Here is a 22,047-nt window from a genome sequence, read left to right on the forward strand (position 1 = left end):
GCCAAGCTTGTGCCATTGCACTCCAGCCTGGGCAACGAGAGCGAAACTCCATCTCAAAAACCAACCAACCAACAAACAAACAAACAGAAATAAAAGAAGACTTAAGTAAATGGAAATTATATGGTGTTTATGGATTAGAAGACTCAATATTATTAGGATGTCAGTTCTTCCCAAATTGATTTATAGATTTAATGTAATATCAATCAAAATCCCATTAGGGTATTTTGTAGCAATCAGCAGGTTGATTTTACCATTTACATGGCTGGGTGTGGGGCACACAGTAGTTTCAGCTACTCAGGAGGCTGAGGCAGGAGGATTGCTGAGCACAGGCGTTTGAGGCTGTAGTGCGCTGTGATCATGCCTATGAATAGCCACTGAACTTCAGGCTAGGCAACATAGCAAGACTACCATCTCTAAAAATAAATAAAATTTAATTTAAAAATAAAACAAAATAATAAATAGAATGTACATGGATAAGCAAAGGACCTATAATAGCCAAAACAATTTTGGAAAATACAAACAAAGCTGCAGCAGTCACACTTCTTGATTTCAAGGCTTTTATAAATCTAGAGTAATCAAGACAGCATAGTATTGGTAAAAGACATATAGATCAATTGAATAGAATAGAGAGTCCAGAAATAGACTCACACAAAATTGCTTAATTGATTTTCAATAAAGTTGCCAAAGAAATTAAATGGTGAAAGGACAGTTTTTAGCAACTGGCAATCCAATAATTTGACATCCATATGCAAAAACAAAATGGAATTATATTTCTGTTGTTGATGTCTAACATAATTTTATTATGGTCAGTTAAAATGCTTTGTGTGGTTTCAACTTATGTAAATTTGTTAAGATTTGTTTTTGTCCTTCATGTATTTTAAAACCTTGTTATTAGATGTGTACCCATTTAGGATTATTGTATCTTCTCCAAATTCCTTCTGATTATTGTTTGCATGGTATATCTTTTTCTACCTTTTTACTTTTTACCTATCTAAGCCTTTATAATTAAACTGGCTTTCCTGAGGACAGCACATAGATTTTTTAAGCCAATATAATAACTTCTATCTTTTAATTGGTGTGTTTATATCATTTATATTTAATGTAATTATTGGAATGTTTAGATTTAGTTATATCATCTTATTATGTATTTTTTGTTTGTCCTGTCTGCTTTTTTATTTCCCTATTTTCTCTTTCCCTTTCTGCCTTCTTTTGGACTGTTTGGATAGTTTTAGTATTCTACTCTATTTTATCTATTGCTTTTTGCTTCTCTCTCACTCTCGCTCTTTCTGGTTGTTCTAGAACAGGGTTTCTCACTCTTAACACTATTGATATTTTGAAACAGATAATTCTTTGTTTTGCACCAGATAAATCTTTGTTCTGCATTGTGCAATGTAAAATGTTTAGCAACATTTCTGACCTCTACCCACTAGATGCCAGTCACACGCCTTTCTCCAGTTATGGCAATCAAAAATGTCCTCTCGACCCCAATTAAGAATGACTGCTCTAAGTGGTACAATAGAAATACTTAACATTTCTAAGTCTACTTAGAGTAATGTTTTCCTATTTAAGTAATATGCAGATGCCTTACAACCATAAAGGTCCTTTAACTTCGTTCCTTTATGTTATAGTTGTCATATATATTAAATCTACAGAAGCATTAAAAACCCCATAGGACAATGTTAAATTTTTCTTTCAAAATTTTTTTTCTTTCAACAATTATACATATTTTAGGCCGGGCACGGTAGCTCATGTCTGTAATCCCAGCACTTTGGGAGGCTAAGGTGGGTGGAACACGAGGTCAGGAGATTGAGACCATCCTGGCCAACATGGTGAAACCACATCTCTACTAATAATACAAAATTAGCTGGGCATGGTGGCACGTGCCTGTAATCCCAGCTACTTGGGAGGCTGCGGCAGGAGAATCGCTTGAACCAAAGTTGCAGTGAGCCGAGATTGCGCCACTACACTCCAGCCCGGGTGACAAGAGTGAGACTCCGTCTCAAACAACAACAACAACAACAACAAACAACAAACAACAAAAAACAACAACAAAAATTATACATATATATATATATATATATATTTTTTTTTTTTTTTTTTGAGATGGAGTCTCGCTCTGTCGCCCAGGCTGGAGTGCAGTGGCGCAATCTCAGCTCACTGCAAGCTTCGCCTCCCGGGTTCACGCCATTCTCCTGACTCAGCCTCTGCGAGTAGCTGGGACTACAGGCGCCCGCCACCACGCCCGGCTAATTTTTTGTATTTTTTAGTAGAGACGGGGTTTCACCGTGGTCTTGATCTCCTGACCTCGTGATCCGCCCGCCTCGGCCTCCCAAAGTGCTGGGATTACAAGCGTGAGCCACCGCGCCCGGCCAAATTATACATATTTTAAAGAACTAAACAGGAAGAAAAAGGCAAACAATCTTTTAGATTTACCCAGCTATTTACTATTTTTGTTGTTCTTCATTCATTCCTAAATTTCCAGGTTTCATTTAGTATTATTTTGCTTCAGTCTGAAGAACTTCCTTGCACATTTCTTTTAGTTAGCTATGAGTTTTCCTAGTTTTCCTTCATCCGAGAATATCTTTGTTTCTCCTTCATGCCTAAGGATATTTTTGCTGGATGTAGAATGCTGGCTTGACCGTTTTGTCATAATTTTACAGATGTTGTTCCACTGTCTTCTGGCCTCCGTGGTTTCTGATGAGAAGTCCAACATCATTGTTAACATCATTGTTCTCCTGTATATAATGTGTCATTTTTCCTTAGCCGCTTTTAAGATTTTTTTCATTACATTTAGCGTTTAGTAGTTTGATTATAATGTGTTTGGGTGTGCTTTTCTCTGAGTTTATTCTATTTTGGGTTCGCTGAACTTCTTAAATCTGCAAGGTGATGTCTTTTTCTCCAAATTTGGGAAGTTTTCAGCCATTATCTTCAAATGTTTTTTCATACCAATATCTTTATAGGACTCCAGTGTTATCAGTGTTAGACTTTTGATATAGTCCCATGAGTCCCTGAAGTTCTATTCAGTTTTTTTCTGATCTTTTTTCTCTTTGTTCTTCAAATTGTGTAACTTCTATTAATCTATCTTTAGGTTCACTTACTCTTTTCTCTGTCATCTTCATTCTGCTATTGAACCCATATGGTAAATTTTATTTTACTTATGTATTTATTTTGAGACAGGGTCTCACTCTGTCACCCAGGCTGGAATGCAGTGGCACAATCTTGGCTTACTGCAACCTCCACCTCCCAGGCTCAAGCGATCTTCCCACCTCAGCCACCTGAGTAGCTGGGACCACAGTTACATGTCACCATGCCCAGCTAATTTTTTGTATTTTTGGTAGAGACCATGTTGCCAGGCTGGTCTTGAACTCCTGACCTCAAGTGATATGCCTGCCTCAGCCTCCCAAAGAGCTGGGATTATAGGTGTGAGCCACCATACCCGGCCCATCCAGTAAATTTTAAATTTCAGATATTGTACGTTTCAGTACTAAATTTTCTATTTTCTTTTTTAATGATCTTACACTTACTTTACTTAACATGTGTTTTCCTTTACCTCATGAAGCTTATAGTATCTATTTTAAAGGCTTTATCTGATAATGTCACCAGATGTGTCATCTTGGGGTTGACCTTTGCTAATTGTCTGTTCTCTTAAGAACTGATCATGGCTGGGCGCAGTGGCTCACGCCTGTAATCCCAGCACTTTGGGAGGCCGAGGCGGGCGGATCACGAGGTCAGGAGATTGAGACCATCCTGGCTAACATGGTGAAACCCCGTCTCTATTAAAAATACAAAAAATTTGCCCGGCATTGAGAGATGACAGCGTGCTGGCAGCCCTCGCTCACTCTTGGCACCTCCTCCGCCTCCGCGTCTGCTCTGGCCACGCTCGGGGAGCCCTTCAGCCCGCCACTGCGCTATGGGGGCCCCTCTCTGGGCTGGGTGAGGCCGGAGCTGGCTCCCTCAGCTTGCCGGGAGGTGTGGAGGGAGAGGTGTGGGCGGGAACCAGGCCTGCGCGCAGCACTTGCGGGCCAGCTAGAGTTCCAGATGGGTGTGGGCTTGCAAGGCCCTGCACTTGGAGGAGCCCCGGGCAGTGGGGCCAGGAGCTGCCGAGGATGCACTGGATCCCCCACAAGTGCCTGCGCTCAATTTCTCAACGGGCCTTAGCTGCCTCCCGGCAGGGCAGGGCTCAGGACCTGGGCTCCTGCGCCACCCGAGCCTCCCTGATGAGCGCCGCTCCCTGCTCCACAGCACCCGGTCCCATCCACCGCCCAAGGGCTGAGGAGTGCGGGCGCATGGCGCAGGACTGGCAGGCAGCTCCACCTGTGGCCTCAGTGCAGGATCCACTGGGTGAAGCCAGCTGGGCTCTTGAGTCTAGTGGGGACTTGGAGAACCTTTATGTCTAACTAAGAGATTGTAAAAACACCAATCAGCACACTGTGTCTAGCTCGGGGTTTGTGGATGCATCAATCGGCACTCTGTATCTAGCTCAAGGTTTGTAAATGCACCAATCAGCACCCTGTGAATAGCTCAAGGTTTGTAAATGCACCAATCTGTGCATGTTCTGTGGCTAGCTGATCCGGTGGGGACTTGGAGAACCTTTATGTCTAGCTAAGGGATTGTAAACGCACCAATCAGCACCTTGTCAAAACGGACCAATCAGCTCTCCGTAAAACAGACCAATTGACTCTCTGTAAAATTGACCAATCAGCAGGATGTGGGTGGGGCCAGATAAGAGAATAAAAGCAGGCTGCCCGAGCCAGCAGTGGAAACCTGGTTGGGTGTCCTTTCATGTTGTGGAAGCTTTGTTGTTTTGTTCTTGTTGCTACTGCACACTTTTTGGGTCCTCACTACCTTTATGAGCTGTAACACTTGCTGTGAAGGTCTGCAGCTTCACTCCTGAAGTTAGCAAGACCACAAACCCACCAGAATGAATGAACAACTCCAGATGCGGCGCCTTAAGAGCTGTAACACTCACCGCGAAGGTCTGTAGCTTCACTCCTGAGCCAGAAGGAAGAAACTCCGAACGCGTTGGAACATCAGAAGGAACAAACTGCGGATATGCTGCATTTAAGAACTGTAACACTCACCACAAGGGTCTGCGGCTTCATTCTTGAAGTCAGTGAGACCAAGAACCCACCAATTCCGGACGCAGCACGGTGGCAGGCGCCTGTAGTCCCAGGTACTCCAGAGGCTGAGGCAGGAGAATGGCGTGAACCCGGGAGGCGTAGGTTGCAGTGAGCCGAGATTGCTCCACTGCACTCCAGCCTGGGTGGCAGAGCGACAGTCTGTCTCGGAAAATAAAAAATAAAAAAAAAACTGGTCACATTTTTCTGGTTCTTTGTTGAGTAATTTTGAATTGTATTCTGGACTTTTCGAATATCAAATTGTGTGGATATGAGTCCTATCAAAATCCTCTAAGGGATGTTATTATTACTTTATCATTTTAGCAGGCAATCACTCCAGTTAGCTTCAGACTGCATGTTTTAAAAATCACTTTCTGTGGGCAGTGTTCCAATCTCAGTTCAGTTTTCAAAGTGTAGTGAATGCTGCTTTGGGTTTGTTCAACACACATAAGAAGTTAGTCTGAGAATTGGGTGGTGCTTTACGTATTAGTTCAATTCTCAAAGCTTTGCTATGTTGTCTTAGGTCTAGTCCCATGCATATGCACCTCAAAGGTAAACATGGATTTGTGTAGTTTCTTATATATTATTAAGACATCGTGTTCTCCAGTACACTTCTCTCCAGGATTCCTTCTACATGCTGTCCCATGGAGGTCCCTTTTTCCAGTTCTTCTGTGCAGAAAGATAAGGTTTCTTTTAACAGTTTTAATTGCCTGGATCACTGCTACTAAGAAGTTCTGCACTTGAGGCCTGCCCTTGGGGCACAGCCACAGGAGAAAAGGGGGAAAAATGAGAAGTCATTCTCATATGTGTTGCTTCTTCAAGTTTTGACTCCACATCACTATTTGCCTGTTTTACTTTCAAGAGTCCTCAGATTTTTTAAAAAAATTTTGTCCAGAGTTTCTAGTTATAATCAGCAGAAGATATAGGTCATAGTGGATGTGTTCCATTTTGATACGAGTAGGAAGTCACATCCTGATATTTGACGTAAGAAAAAATTTTGGCAGGGCCTGATGGTTCATGCCTGGAATCCCAGCACTTTGGAAGGCTGGGGCACGCGGATTGCCTGAGCTCAGGAGTTCGAGACCAGCCTGGGCAATATGGTGTAAACCCATCTCTACAGAAAAAAAAAAAAAAAAAAAAAACATTAGCCGGGTATGGTGGTGTGCACCTATGGTCCCAGTTGCTCGGGAGGCTTAGGCGGGAGGATGCTTTGAGCCCAGGAGGTGGAGGTCACAGTGAGTTGAGATTGCGCCACTGCTCTCCAGCCTGGGTGACAAAGTCAGACCCTGTTTCGAAAAAGAAAAAAAAATTTGGGGGGGATATTTGTAAGGATGTATGAAATTCATATAATGGAAGGAAGAAGTCTTGGAGATCACGTAGTCCAGTGGAACTCCCTCAGTAGTGGGCCTAGGGTGGGAAGGGGCTAAGAGTGCTAAGTATAGACAATATTCATCAAGTGTATTCTTAAAATAACTGACCGAAGTCAGAACTCAAACATTCCAGTTATGTTGAGATCTTGATGTCTTTTCTCATACTCTTCTTTAGTGGGTAGCCTTGCACAAACACCCTCCAATGATGTCTAGGATCATCGTTTAGACATTTTGCTACTCAAAGCTCTAGGCATTCCACAGAACAGTTTCAGGGCCAAAAGCAGTGGTATGTGGGTGGACTTGTGTTATTAGTGCCTGCTTCAATTAGAGCAGCCCACTTTGATCTCTTTTTCATATTGGACTGCAAGATGTCATAACACGATTTACAGTGGTAAACAAAACATGACAAATAATAGAAAACCACCAGTTTACAGTAAAAAGCCTGGGATTGGATTGATCAGCAGTCGCAGTATATGATGTTGCTTTCCAGTTCTTCTTCTCTGATGCTTGTAAAACAGCTGACACACTAGATAGGAAGTAGTGACGACTCTTCAGGGATTGCCTGGGACACTAAGGGAGGTTTAGAGCAGACAACATATTTCTGTTCCCTTGCATTTAAAGCACTTGTCTGTATGCTGGAAAATGCAACATTAGCTGTTGTCGGCTTCTGTGCTTCACTCCCTTACTACCAGAGTAAACCAGTTCTGCTTGATGACCTAAAGCTATCAAACCAAGATGGTACTAATTTTACCTTGTTGGAGAGTATTTGCTTTTTATAAGAAACTCCTGAGAATGGTAAATTCTTTACAGCACAAAGAAATTGAATACTTGCATTTAAGGTATCAGGCTAGTGGAAGAAGAGACTCTTCCTTGATTATCTTATAACACACAGGTTATATAAAGTTAAACAATCCTGGACCCATCTGTTAGGGCTAGGGTGGTGGCTGAGTATTAATTACACCTAATAGTTATCCCAAGCTTCCAATAAATTCTCATAAAGTAGTACCAAAAAATGAAAATGCACGACACACAACAACCTGTGAAACAAAAGATAAAAGTCAAACATAGAGGAGAATCCTAGAAGTATTTCTATTACTAAACTCTTAGTAGAGCCAAATTAAGAAACAGAAGTGCATAGTGATGCACACAGCACCTTTTTTTTTTCTTTTTTTTTTTTGTTTTTGTTTTTTGAGACAGGGTCTTGCTGTGTTACCCAGGTTGGAGTGCAGTGGCATAATCATAGCTCACTGCAGCCTTGACCTCCCAGGTTCAAGTAATCCTCCCATCTCAGCCTGCTGAGTAGCTGGGACCAGCGGCATGCGCCAGTGCACCCAGCTAATTTTTTTTGTTGTCTTTTTTGTAGACAAAGGGTTTTGCCACGTTGCCCAGGCTCAATCTCCTGAGCTTAAGCAATCCACCCACCTCGGCCTCCCAAAGTGTTGGGATTACAGGCATGATCCACCATGCCTGGCCTCATATAGCATCTTTTGTATTAGGAAAACACAGCTGGAAAATAGGTAAAAAGAATTCTGTTTCATATCTCCCCTCACTTCCCTTGAGTGCCCATAGTTTGGGAACACATAGCTTCGTTAATGAGAAGGCTAGGCAGCCATGGCTTTCACTGTGTGAAAACTGATTTCTGAATGGTCAGAGTGTCCCATCCTGTCATTAACAGCCCCTTTTAGCCAATTCAGGTTCTACAATTCCCAGTGCATAATAGGCTAGGATAAAGAGAATGGAGATCTTGGGATGTGAAGTCCTCTCAAAGGCAAAGAATTTCAGGTGGGGTAAATGTAGAGGAACCATAAAGGTGGTGCAATCTGGGGAAGAGTTAAGAGTTTTCATTCACCACTCAATGGCATTAAAGGATAAATAAGCTTAAACTTCTACACTTCTCTAGGTTAAACATCCTCTTCCTAATATAGAATTAGGAAGAGACTATTTCATTTCAAAAAAACGACACAAGATAAATGCTCATTAAGCAATAAAAACTGGCTTTGCATGTCAAATCACAAAGTATTAGAGAAGCGTCCATCAGTACCTAAGTTATTATTATTATTTATTTTTTTTTTTTGAGACAGAGTCTTGCTATGTCACCCAGGCTGCAGTGAAGTGGCACAATCTCAGCTCACTGCAATCTCCGCCTCCTGGGTTCAAGTGATTCTTACGCCTCAGCTTCCCGAGTAGCTGGGACTACAGGTGTGCGCCACCACACCCAGCTAATTTTTTTTTTTGTATTTTTTAGTAGAGATGGGGTTTTGCCATGTTCCCCAGGCTGGTCTCACACTCCTGAGCTCAGGCAATCCACCTGCCTCAGCCTCCCAAAGTGCTAGGATTACAGGCATAGGATACCGCACTTGGCCAGTACGTAAGTTAGATGTACTAAATAGCAAAACTCTGTACCTTATCTGTTTCCAAACTCTGGGCCTAGATATTTTCCCTCCAATTTGAAGATGAGAAAATAAGGGAAAAATAGTGGAGCCTAAGGAAAAAAGATCTTAGTATAAGCTCTCCTAAGAACTCAGAAAAGTCTGCATCTAATACTGATTTTCTACAGGCAGAGGAAGAAATTTTAGAAAGATTGTTTATTTTAAAACAAAACCTGTATGTTGACTGACAGGTGAATGGGTACACAAAATGTACTATGTACACATAATGGAATATTATTCAGCCTTTAAAAAGGAGTGAAATTCTTATATATGCTCCATTGTAGGTGAAACATGAAGCACTATGCTAAGTGAAATAAGCCAGCCACAAAAGGACACATATTGTATGATTGCACTTATATGAGCTGCCTAAAATAGTTAAATTCATAGACAGAAAGTAGAATAGTGGTTGTTAAGGATTGCGGGGAGAGAAGAATTGGGGAGTTGTTGTTTAACGAGAATAGAGCTTCAGTTTGGAAAGACGGAAAAGTTCTGGAGATGAATGGTGATGATGGTTGTACAACAATGTAAATGTACTTAATGCCTCTGAATTGTACACTGAAAAATAGTTAAAATGGCATATTTTATGTTAAGTACATTTTACCACAATAAAAAATGCAAAAAAAAATTATGAAAAACTTTGAAGTCACAAAAAAGTACATACTGTATTATTTCATTTCCATGAAGTTCAAAACCAGGTAGAACGAATCTATGGTGATAGAAATCAGAATATTGATTACTTTTGGTGGGTAAGGTTTGTGGGAAGGGAAAGTGAGGAAATATTTGGGAGTATTGAGAGTCTCCCGGCCGGGCGAGGTGGTTCACACCTGTAATCCCAGCTCTTTGGGAGGCCGAGGCGGGTGGATCACGAGGTCAGGAGATCAAGACCATCCTGGCTGACACAGTGAAACCCCGTCTCTACTAAAAATACAAAAAAAATTAGCTGGGTGTGGTGGCGGGCGCCTGTAGTCCCAGCTACTCAGGAGGCTGAGGTAGGAGAATGGCGTGAACCCGGGAGGCAGAGGTTGCAGTGAGCCGAGATTGCACCACTGCACTCCAGCCTGGGCGACAGAGTGAGACTCCATCTCAAAAAAAAAAATAAAAAAAAGAAAGTGTTCTATATCCTGACTTGGGTAGTGTTCACCCAGGTGTATACATATGTAAAAGTCCATTGAGTTGTACACTCAATTTGTATGTTTTACTAAATATACATTTATATATATATAATGTATTATATATAGTATATCAGATATATCTATCTATATATTATATCTGCACCTATGAAATACAAACAGGCTATTAAAAAAAGAAAGAAGTCTAGGCCAGGTGCAGGGCTCATGCCTGTAATCCCAGCACTTTGCGAGGCCAAGGCGGGTGGATCACGAGGTCAACAGATCGAGACCATCCTGGCCAACATGGTGAAACCCTGTCTCTACTAAAAATACAAAAATTAGCCGGGCATGGTGGCGTTTGCCTGTAGTCCCAGCTACTCAGGAGGATGAGGCAGGATAATTGCTTGAATCCAGGAGGCGGAGGTTGCGGTGAGCCCAGATTGCACCACTGCACTCCAATCTGGGTGACAGAGCGATACTCCGTCTCAAAAAAAAAAAAAAAAAAGAGCAGTCTAAAATGAGATGAAAACAGATTCAGATTAAAAACAAACAAACCAAAACAAACAAAAAAACAGGCTATAAAAGCCTTCAAGGAAATCAAAATTTTAAAAGGCAGTAATTCTTTGAGAGGCTGCAGCAGGAGGATCACTTGAGTTCAGGAATTTGAGACCAGCCTGGGCAACATAGCAAGATCTTGTCTCTACAAAAAATTTAAAAAAAAATAAAAAAAATTAGCCAGGTATGGTGGTGTGTGCCTGTAATCCCTGCTGCTCCAGAGGCTGAGGTGAGAAGATTGTTAGAGGAATTCAAGGCTGCAATGAGCTATCATCACACCACTACACTCCAACTTGGATGATAACAGGAGACTGTATCTCCCAAAAAATTTTTTTTAATAAAAATTAAAATGCAGTGACTCAATAACATCCATTCTGGGAAAAGTTTATAGCAGACTTGCAGACCAAATCATGAAGTACTAGAGATTTACTAATAGGTAAAAATAATTTCTCAGTGCAGAAAATTAAATTCATGTTTCAGAAGACAAACTTGGAAGTCTTCCCAGAATGCAGAAGAAAAGAAAGAAAGAAAAATAAAAACAGATGAGGACAGAGATAAGACCCTAAGTATTGATAACTGATGTTCCAAAAGAAGAAAATGAAATAAATGGGGCATAATCAATAAACTAATATATGAGAAAAAAAATTTACTGAGAAAAAACCGAGTCAAAGAGTTCTCTCTTTTAGAAAAACATTATAAGAGATCCACCTCTGGGATTATACCAGTCAAGTTTTTGAATTTCAGAAATACACAAAGAATCTTACGAGAGCTAAGCTGGAAAATGTTGCCTATAAAGTAGCAAAGTGCAGATTGTTTTTTAACTTTTTCTCAGTGGCACTGAGTCTAAAAAAGAAAATGAAGCAAATGTAATGAATTTTGAGAAAACTCTATCTACCCATGTTGTCAATGATGTGAAGACAATAGGCATTCTTACCCATGCAAGATTTCACCTAAGTATTCTTCATTTTAAAATTATTTAAAGTTTTACTTTAGGTTGCCCAAAATGAGTCACAATTAAAACTCAAGAAAACAGATTCTCTAGGACTAGAAATAAACATGGGAATTAAACATACAGAAATAAATCTAAACATTAATCATAGTTGAGCTACAAATCTGAATTAGTATTGTAAAACTTGGAAAAAAGGTTATAGTGTTTTTAAAAAAGAAGAGAGAAAGATAAAGTTTGAGGCAGCAAATATGCCAAGTTTCTCATCCAAATAGAAAGTTAGAAAGTTACAGTTTTATTTTTAAATTTATGATCAGAGAAATGTGGGGTCAACATTGCTTATGTTTCAAGGTAATTATTAGTAAACTAACAAGAATTTTTTAATCCAAAATCCAAATCATTGCAGAAGCAAGAGGAAAATAAGGTCAAGGTTATAGAGCAAATTATAGAAAGCAAAAACAACAACTAAGAAGAAATTTTTTAAAAAAGAAAGAATGAGGGTAGGTATAGTGACTCATGCCTGTAATCCCAGCACTTCGGGAGGCCAAGGTGGGAGGATTACTTGAGCCCAGGAGTTCAAGACCAGCTTGGGCAACAAAGTGAGACTCCCTTGACCCCACCTTACCCTCTCTACAAAAAATGGAAAAAAATTAGCCCATCGCGGTGGCAAGTGCCTGTAACCCCAGCTACTCTTGAAGCTGAGGCAGGAGGATTGCTTGAGTGCACAAGTTCCAGACTAGCCTGGGCAACAAATGAGAATCCATCTCTACAAAAAATAGAAAAAATTAGCTCAGTGGGATGGCTGGACCCCTGTAGTGCCAGCTATTCTTTGGAAGGATCACTTGAGCCCAGGAGTTTGAAGTTGCAGTGAGCTATGATCGCCCCACTGCATTCCAGCCTAGGCAACACAGTGAGACCCTGTCTAAAAATATATATGTATATATGGATATGATTGTGTACCTATAGGAAAAATAAAAGAAACTGAACAGCCATTTTCTTTTGTGAAATGAACTAAGTGGCTTATGGAGGCTTTATTTATTCTTATGGTTGCCTTCCATTTATGAAAAATGTTTTTTCATCTTCCATAATGGTATAACGTTTTTAAGTCTAAAAAATTATACAATTAGGCCGGGCGCGGTGGCTCACGCTTGTAATCCCAGCACTTTGGGAGGCCGAGGCGGGCGGATTACGAGGTCAGGAGATCGAGACCACGGTGAAACCCTGTCTCTACTAAGAATACAAAAAATTAGCTGGGTGTGGTGGCGGGCACCTGTAGTCCCAGCTACTCAGAGAGGCTTAGGCAGGAGAGTGGCGTGAACCCGGGAGGCGGAGCTTGCAGTGAGCCGAGATCGTGCCACTGCACTCCAGCCTGGGCGACAGAGCGAGACTCCGTCTCAAAAAAAAAAAAAAAAATTATACAATTAGTGGAAGAAGAATTATAATAATACTTTTCATTGTATACCCCATTGTATCTTTTAAATTTGTGTGATCATATATGTACACTAATTGTTTGAATAAGGATAGTATAAAATTTTCAGAATATGGATTGGAACAAGAGATACTTCTCAATCTCTGTTAAACTCACTGTATGTGTATGATGCTGAAGTTGTATTTGGCTTATATGTAGAGAAAATTAGAAAAAGTTAGTTTTAAGGACATGGGGAAAAGAATAAAGTAGACGTATTTGAAAAGATGAAAACCATTTAGGCCTGAAAATTCGAAGAACATGCTTGTTCATCGGAGCTTCTCATCTCCTGGTTTTAGTCCCTTGTGGCGCCCAGCTATACTTTCTGCTGTTGCTTAAATTGGCTTAAGTTGGTTTCTGTTTCCTGCAATAACCACATCAAAATACCTAAAACCTTGGTGATACAGTTATAAATAGGAAAATCCTAAAGAAATCATTCAAAAGTAGCAGTACATTGGGATGAATGTGTGTGTATTTATCTCTAGAACTACGAGGGTAACATAATATTACCCTTGTAACATATTAGAAATTTTCTTTCTTTTTTTCTTTTTAAGATGGAGTCTCACTCTGTTGCCTAGGCTGGAGTACAGTGGCGCAATCTTGGCTCACTGCAACCTCTGCCTCCCAGGTTCAAACAATTCTCCTACCTCAGCCTCTCAAGTAGCTGGGATTCAGGCACATACCACCACACCTGGCTAATTTTTTTGTATTTTTGGTAGAGACAGGGTTTCACCATGTCGGCCAGGCTGGTGTCAAACTCCTGGCCTCAGGTGATCAGCCGGCCTCGGCCCCCCAAAATGCTGGAATTACAAGCGTGAGCCATGGTGCCTGGCCTGTAACTTTCTTTATATGATACATATGTCAATCATTAGCTATATAATAACTTCAACATATACCAGAAAAGCAATTGATAAAATATTAAACAAATTCCTAACGAAGCTTCAAAAGCAGATTGGATAGATAATTTTAGATGGGACTCAGCATAGTTTTAACTGTAGTGATAACATTATTCTATGTCAATTATCTTTGTAGTCTAATTACTTCCAGAAGAAAGTTTGAGTTTGGTGCACTAGTGTACAGTTTTAACACTTTCCTAACGCTTCCTAATGTCCTTTTTTTTTTTTTTTTTCCACTGAGCAGTTGGCATTAGGCTCAGTGCCTTTTTTTTTTTTTTTTTTTTTTTGAGACAGCGTCTCTGTTGCTCAGGCTTGAGTGCAGTGGTGCAATCACAGCTCACTGCAGTCTTGACTTCCCAGGCTTAGGTGATCCTCCCACCTCAGCCTCCCAAGTAGCGGGGGCTACAGGTGCTCACCACCATGTTTATATTTTTTGTAGAGATGGAGTTTTGCCATGTTGCCCAGGCTGGTCTCAAACTCCTGGCCTCAAGTGATCTGCCTGCTGGGGTCTCCCAAAGTGCTGTGATTACAGGCATGAGTCATGGCGCTCAACCAATCTCAGAGCCTTAAGCAAGGAACAGTAATAGAATGTTACAACATTGTTTTTGTGTTATTTTATTTATTTTTATGGTTGCCTTCCATTTATAGAAAATGATTTTGTTTTTCCATCTTCTTTTTTTTTTTTTTTTTTTTTTTTTGAGACGGAGTCTTGCTCTGTCGCCCAGGCTGGAGTGCAGTGGCGCAATCTCGGCTCACTGCAAGCTCCGCCTCCCAGGTTCATGCCATTCTCCTGCCTCAGCCTCTCTGAGTAGCTGGGACTACAGGCGCCCGCCACCAGGCCCGGCTAATTTTTTGTATTTTTAGTAGAGGCGGGGTTTCACCGTGGTCTCGATCTCCTGACCTCGTGATCCGCCCGCCTCGGCCTCCCAAAGTGCTGGGATTACAAGCATGAGCCACCGCGCCCGGCTGTTTTTCCATCTTCTATAATGGTATAAAGCTTCCTTTTTAGTGGAATTTAAATCTAAAAAAGTTGAAGAAAAACATTAGGTAAATAAAATCATATGTTGTAGTAGATAAATGATGTTAGTATTTAACTGATGTCCATACATTAGTGAATAGAAAGACACTGTCTTAACATGAGAGCGAGTATTTATTTTAAATCAAAACTTAACACATGCTTAAATATGAGTTGTTTCTGAGGAAAACTGACAAAAGACAAGGATATCTGTTGTCTATCTCTACTGCTGTAGTTAAAGCACTGAGACCTGAAATAGATGTGAGGTATGATTACTGGTAAGAAAGAAACCAAACCAAATGTCTATACATTGTTTAGACACACATGATATTTTGTCAAATTCAAGATTTTCTTTTTCACATTTTAGACTCCCTGAAATTAAGACACATCTCAAAAATGATAGCTTGTTAGTGTCCTTTCCTTTGGTGGTATGTAAAATAATTATATATCTTATAATTGATATTGTTTTACATTAAAATATGGTAGTTATCAATAAATCCTTAAAAATTTCAAAATGAGAAAATTTTATAGACACAATACGTTCAATAAAATGGCTGGGTAAGAGATGCTAAATATGTCGTAATCAATAATTGTAAAATAATCCAAATAAAAGTCCTTTTCAGAATGACAACAAAATTTTTAGAATATCCAGAAATAATCTCAGTGAAAAATCTGTGTGGCCCAGGTGATACCATCTATAACATTTTGTTAAAAAATATTTTTAAACATTTTTGGGCTGGGTGTGGTGGCTCATGCCTGTAATCCTAGCACTTTTGGAAACTGAGGCAGGCAGATTGCTTGAGCCCAGGAGTTTGAGACCAGCCTGAGTAACATAGCAAAATTCTGTCTCTACAAAAGAATACAAAAATTAGCTGGGCGTGGTAGCAGGCACCTGTGGTCCTAGCTACTCAGGAGGCTGAAGTGGGAGGATCACCTGAGCCTGGGAAGTCGAGGCTGTGGTGAACAGTGATTGTGCCATTGCACTACAGCCTGGGTGACAGAGTGAGACCCTGTCTGAAATAAAAATAATTTTTTGAATAAAAATTACCAATTATTGATTGGGAAGATGGAATAGCATAAATATTTCTTTTCAAATTAAATTATAATTTAAAATATTTTCAGTTAAAATGGCAGTGGAATGGGGGTACAGTGAGGAAGAACTTGAAAAATTATTCTAAAATTCGTATGTAAGAATAACAAGTTAAGATAACTTTTTAAAGAAGAAAAGTAACAAAAGAAGACTAGATTTTTCTGGGCTATCAAAACACACCACATGACTATAGTTATATTACTATACTAGTAGAATAAATATATTTACAATGAAATAGAAGAGAGTAGGAATATAGTTACACATAATTCATCCTCGTTAATGAAAGTATCATAATGAATCATTAAGACAAGCTTATTTAATAGATGGTATTAATAGAATTGTTTAGCAATTTTGAAAAAGTACAAGATTCTCACCTTATTCAATACATCAAAATATATTCACTTATAATTAAAAATAAAATATGGAAAACCAAGCCATGGTGGGAGAGTGGGGGGACAAAAGTAAATAGAAATAAAAATATATTAAGCCTTTGGAAAGTGGAAGGACTTTTTTTTTTTTTTTGAGACGGAGTCTTGCTCTGTCGCCAGTCTGGAGGGCAGTGGTGGCAATATTGGCTCACTGCAAGCTCCGCCTCCCGGGTTCAAGCGATTCTCCTGCCTCAGCCTCCTGAGTCGCTGGGACTACAGGCATGCGCCACCGCACCTGCCTAATTTTTTGTATTTTTAGTAGAGACGGGGTTCACCATGTTGGTCAGGCTGGTCTCGATACTCCTGACCTCAGGTGATCCACCCGCCTCGGCCTCCCAAAGTGCTGGGATTACAGGCGTGAGCCTCTGCGCCCGGCCAGAAAGTGGAAGGACTTTCTAAACATAAAAACAGCAAAAGAAATGCTCACTTGGGCAGCACATATACTATGATTGAACGATACAGAGATTAGCATGGCTCCTGTGCAAGAATGACACACAAATTAAATTGTTTAAAAAAGTAAACATTTTGGTTGTCAAAAATATACTCAGAATTTAAAAATAAATAAAAAGATTGGTAAGAATGTGCAATTAATAAGATAAAGGTTAGTATTGTATTTATATTCATACAAATCAATAAGAAAAATTCTGAGTCAATTGATGAATAGGCACAGAATGTAAATTAATGCAAAAAAAACAACTAATTGTCAAACATATGGAACACATATCCAACCTCATAATAATCAATGATATGCAAATCAATAGAACAATGAGCTCAGATGTAAATAGTAACACACCCAGTGCTGAGGAAAAAATAATAAAAAGGCGCACAGGCTAGGCGTGGTGGCTCACACCTGTAATCCCAGCACTTTGGGATGCTCAGGCAGGCAGATCACCTGAGCTCAGGAGTTCGAGACTAGCCTGGCCAACGTGGTGAAACCCCATCTCTACTAAAAATACAAACACTTAGCCGGGTTTGGTGGTGCGCCCTGTAGTCCCAGCGGCTCGGGAGGCTGAGGCAGGAGAATTGCTTGAATCTGGGAGGTGGAGGTTGCAGTGAGCAGAGATCGGCCGCTGCACTCCAGCCTGGGCAACAGAGTGAGACTCCGTTTCAAAAAAATAAAAAATAAAAAATAAATAAAAATAAATAAATAAGAAGGCACACGACTATTAATAGTGGGACCATAAACTTGTATTACCAAATTAAAACAAACAAACGAACAAAAAAAAACTCCCTTCCTTTTGGCTGGAACCGCCATCTTCCAGTAATCAGCCAAAATGACGAACACAAAGGGAAAGAGGAGAGGCACCCAATATATGTTCTCTAGGCCTTTTAGAAAACATGGAGTTGTTCCTTTGGCCACGTATATGCAAATCTATAAGAAAGGTGATATTGTAGACATCAAGGGAATGGGTACTGTCCAAAAAGGAATGCCCCACAAGTGTTACCTTGACAAAACTGGAAGAGTCTACAATGTTCCCCAGCATGCTGTTGGCATTGCATAAACAAACAAGGGCAAGATTCTTGCCAAAAGAATTAATGTGCGTATTGAGCACATTAAGCACTCTAAGAGCCGAGATAGCTTCCTGAAACGCTTGAAGGAAAATGGTCAGAAAAAGAAAGAAGCCAAAGAGAACGGTACCTGGGTTCAACTGAAGCGCCAGCCTGCTCCACCCAGAGGAGCACACTATGTGAGAACCAATGGGAAGCAGCCTGAGCTGCTGGGACCTATTCCCTATGAATTCATGGCATCATAGGTGTTAAAAAAACAAAAGACCTCTGGAGTGTAAAAATGTTTCTCTTCATTGAGTAGAAGTGTGGTGTCCTCTCCGCGAAAGAAATATTTAAAGCAAATTTTAATTTTGTCCTAATTCATTATGTAATGTCTTCACTATGCAAATTTAATGTATTTCTTGTTGAAATATGTGAGGTAGCTTATTGTGCAAAAAATTACTGAATTGCTTAGAAAAAGGCCAGGTATTATGTATGAAATATTTGTACTAGTTTGAAGATAGTCCCTCTAAATCATCAATGAAGAAATACAATTATTTACAAAAAAAAACAACTTTATGTACAAAGATGTTTACAGTAGCATTATTTATAGATGAACAGAGTAATGGTTAAGCAAACTATGGTAAATTTCTAGAATGGAATATTATGCAGGTTTCAAAAGTTACACTTAGAGTAAATATAAGACTGTACGCTGTAAAAATGTATACAATAATTATACATATAGCATATAAAACGAACAAACAATTACAGAGGGAGAAAAAAGATGAAAAGGGAAACTCCGAAAACATCAACAGTGATGGTAATTGGGTGGTGGGAATATGGGTGATTTTTGTTCTCTGCTTACTTTTCCATATTTTCCAAAATTTTAAAAATAAGCATGAACTATTTTTACAATGAAAAGAAAAACATGATTATTGCTTTTAAAGTCCTAGCCTATGCCCTAGGGAATGTATGAAGCAGCAATGACAAGAACACATAAATAAAAACAAATGTATAAATTCAACTAGCAGAGTATTTACACTGCAAATTAAAAGGGGTAAAGTGTATGAGTTATCATGGCTATTAAGAAAGAACATAGAGAGTGTAAGGGTAGCATTTATATAAATATGGGTGGGCATAAGGAATCAGTGTCTCTCTTCCAGTTAGAGAGATTTTTAGGCAGGAGGTTACATTTCAGGAGGTATTTGAATGATAGAAGGGAGGGGAAAACAGTGAAATGTCAGAAACATTTTTCTGTTTCCAAGTGTTTGGTATGGAAGTCTGAAAGTTGGGACTGAGATGAGTGATAAAAGTTATGACAAATAAAAAAGAGAAGTAGATATTGAGTGACGAGCCCGTCACTGCCAAAAAAAGGCAAGTCACCAGTTTAGGAACATTAAAGAGGAAGATTCAGAACCTAAAAAGCAATAGGACAGAAAGTACACTTGGTCTTGGAACTCAGTGGAGTGGCGCTGGGTGGGAGGGGGAAATCTGGATAGGAAGCTGTTACAAAAAAATGAGAAAGAGTATGTAACCAGCTATGTGTATCTCCTTGATCTGGGCTTCCTTCTCTTATTATGGCCACATACCAACTATCTCAGAAATTCCACAAACATAACAGCCCCCACCCTTAGAATAAATTGTAATATCAGCCATTTGCGTGCTCGGGGTTGTGAGTATCGTAACAGTAGGGTTCCCAAAATGGCAATGGCATAAAGCAGGGAAGTAATTGTTTTACAAAAATCCATTTTCCTCTATTTCTTCATTCTGTTTCTAGGGTCAGTGCAAGTATTTTTGCAGTTGAATGGAATAGCAGCTTCTAAGAAATAAAAAACAGATGTTAGAGGAAGGCATTCCAGGGTGAGTCAGGAGAAGCCTTAAGGGTACTCTGTGCTCACAGCTTGCCCTACACTTTTCCTTGCTGTAATCTTGATAGATGCCTACATCCCCAACTCTGCGTAGGCAGCATCAAGGCTATAGTAGATCTAAAAATGTCAAAATACATTTACTCCCACACCTGAATGTCCTGTGGAAAGAAAAGCTTGACTGATCTCAAAAGGAGTACTCTTAGGTAAAGGAACATACTCTCTTGATTCACTTTTCAGATCTAGTAAAATATACACAGATAAACTACTTATGGGTAAATATTAATCATATAAAACCAACCTGTTAAAACAGAACTGAACTTAATTTTTTACAACTTTCTGTTTACTAAAGTTGTTCAGTATCAAGTGAAGTTATTCTATGTGAATAACTTTGGAAAGTTATATTAAACATAATAAGTATCATACTTTCTTGGAAATGTTAGCTAAAGTTTCTATAGGAACTTAGCCACATCATATTGTTAACACGTTTGTGGTATGCATTTTTGAAATAACATGCAATTTATAGCACTGAATTAAAATTGATGTGTGATCGTACCTGCATTTTTGGTATGTTTTTGAAATAGAATAAACATGATTATCTTCTAAATTGAGGAAATAGAAAAACATAGGTAGAATGTGTTTATATGAGAATATGGTAATTTTGTAATAACTTAAAACATCTGAAATCATTCTTTAATTTGTTTAAAAAGCTTTTACATTTCTTTTGGACAGAGTTTCCACTGAAGTGAAGATTAACATGAGTTAGTCTGTCATTCCTTTACCAAGGGTCTATTGTGGGCACCTTCCTTTCATAGTGGGTAATATAAAGAAGTATACAAGGCATTCCCAACATATATCTCTCTATATATTTACTTATGATTAATTATTTTCTGAAATTCAACTGTTTTGTCTTGTATTGCTGTAAAACTACGCCAAAACCTAGTGGCTCTAAGTATCAACCATTTTATTATTTGCCCATGATTCTGCAGTATGGGCAGAGAGCTTGGAGGGATCAGCTTGTTTCTTATTCTACGTGCCATCAAAGCTGGGGGCTGCTGGAATGGGCCAGTCTGGGGTCTCTGTTCTCAAGGTCTGTAGGATTCCTTGGTTGTCTTCCATGTGATCTGTTCATGTGGTTACTTAGCTTGGGTTTCCTCACATCATGGTGATCTCAGTTTAGTCTGACTTCCCAGAGCATAAAACTGTTAGCTGCCAGGCACCCTCAGAGCTTAGGCCTCCTGCTGGCACAGTGCTACTTTTGCTGCATTGTACTGGTTAAAGCAGGTCACAAGACCCCAGCCTGGATTCAGTGTGGGAGGGAATGCCACAAGGGTGTGAATATTGGAGACATAGTTCATTGGGGGCAATCTTTGGAGGCTAGCTAACACATCAATATTTATTAGAGAAATTCACGAACACGATACCAAGCCTATTTCCTACCAAATGACCAAAAGCAAAGGAATGCTCAGCTTAATTGTCTTTTACTATACAGAAGTCTACACCCTAATCTTTCTGATGTTTCCATGATCTCTCCCAAATATGCCTCATTCAAATTCTTTCAGCACTGCAGTCTCTTCATTAGGTTCTAGCATGACTCTCATCTACACTAAATGTTTCCAGATGCCTGAATTCCAAAATTCAGAAAAATTAAGATACAACTAGTTTAATCTATATATTTACAGAGTTGTCAACTTTGTAAATTTTTTTTAATAATTATTTTTTTCTTTTTCAGAGACAGGGTCTTGCTATGTCACCCAGGCTGGAGTGCAGTGGCTTGGTCCTAGTTCACTGCAGCCATGAACTTCTGTGCTGAAACGATCCTCCTGCCTCAGCCTCCCAAGTAGCTGGGACTATAGACACGTACCACCATGCCTGGTTAATTTTTTAATTTTTTTTGTAGACACGGGGATTTCGCCATGCTGCCCAGGCTGGTCTGAAACTCCTGAGCTCAAGCGATCCTCCTGCCTTGGCTTCCCAAAGAGCTAGGGTTACAGGCATGAGCCACCGTGCTTGGCCCACTTCGTAATTTTTTAATTGCCAATTAAGAACATTAAAAAAATGTACCATCTACTATTACTCTTGCTTCTTAAAGGAAAGTATGTTTAATTTTTAAAAAAGTAACAGAATTTCATACTGAAGGACGGCCTTAGATCTGGTTACTTTATGAAAACTTACTGTATATCTTTATTGTTCTCATTTTGCTGCAAGTCATGAAAATCCCACCAAGGACTGCCACTGGTTCCTGGACCCAGTGTTTGGGAATCCCTAGTCAGT

General features: G+C 39.7%; 1 long non-coding RNA gene and 1 other non-coding gene across 2 annotated transcripts; both read left to right on the forward strand.

Annotated features, from left to right (window-relative positions):
* The first annotated feature begins 280 nt into the window (after window positions 1–280).
* On the forward strand, window positions 281–12,906 carry LOC115834689. Its single transcript, XR_004029576.1, has 3 exons — window positions 281–351; window positions 7,223–7,225; window positions 12,875–12,906. It is a non-coding gene; the product is annotated as an uncharacterized LOC115834689 (long non-coding RNA).
* A 3,933-nt stretch (window positions 12,907–16,839) lies between these two features.
* LOC115834918 lies at window positions 16,840–16,942 on the forward strand. Its single transcript, XR_004029906.1, has one exon. It is a non-coding gene; the product is annotated as a U6 spliceosomal RNA (small nuclear RNA).
* The last annotated feature ends 5,105 nt before the right edge of the window (window positions 16,943–22,047 follow it).

This window comes from Nomascus leucogenys, chromosome 4 (assembly GCF_006542625.1).
Source record: "Nomascus leucogenys isolate Asia chromosome 4, Asia_NLE_v1, whole genome shotgun sequence".
Classification (NCBI taxonomy): Eukaryota; Metazoa; Chordata; class Mammalia; order Primates; family Hylobatidae; genus Nomascus; species Nomascus leucogenys.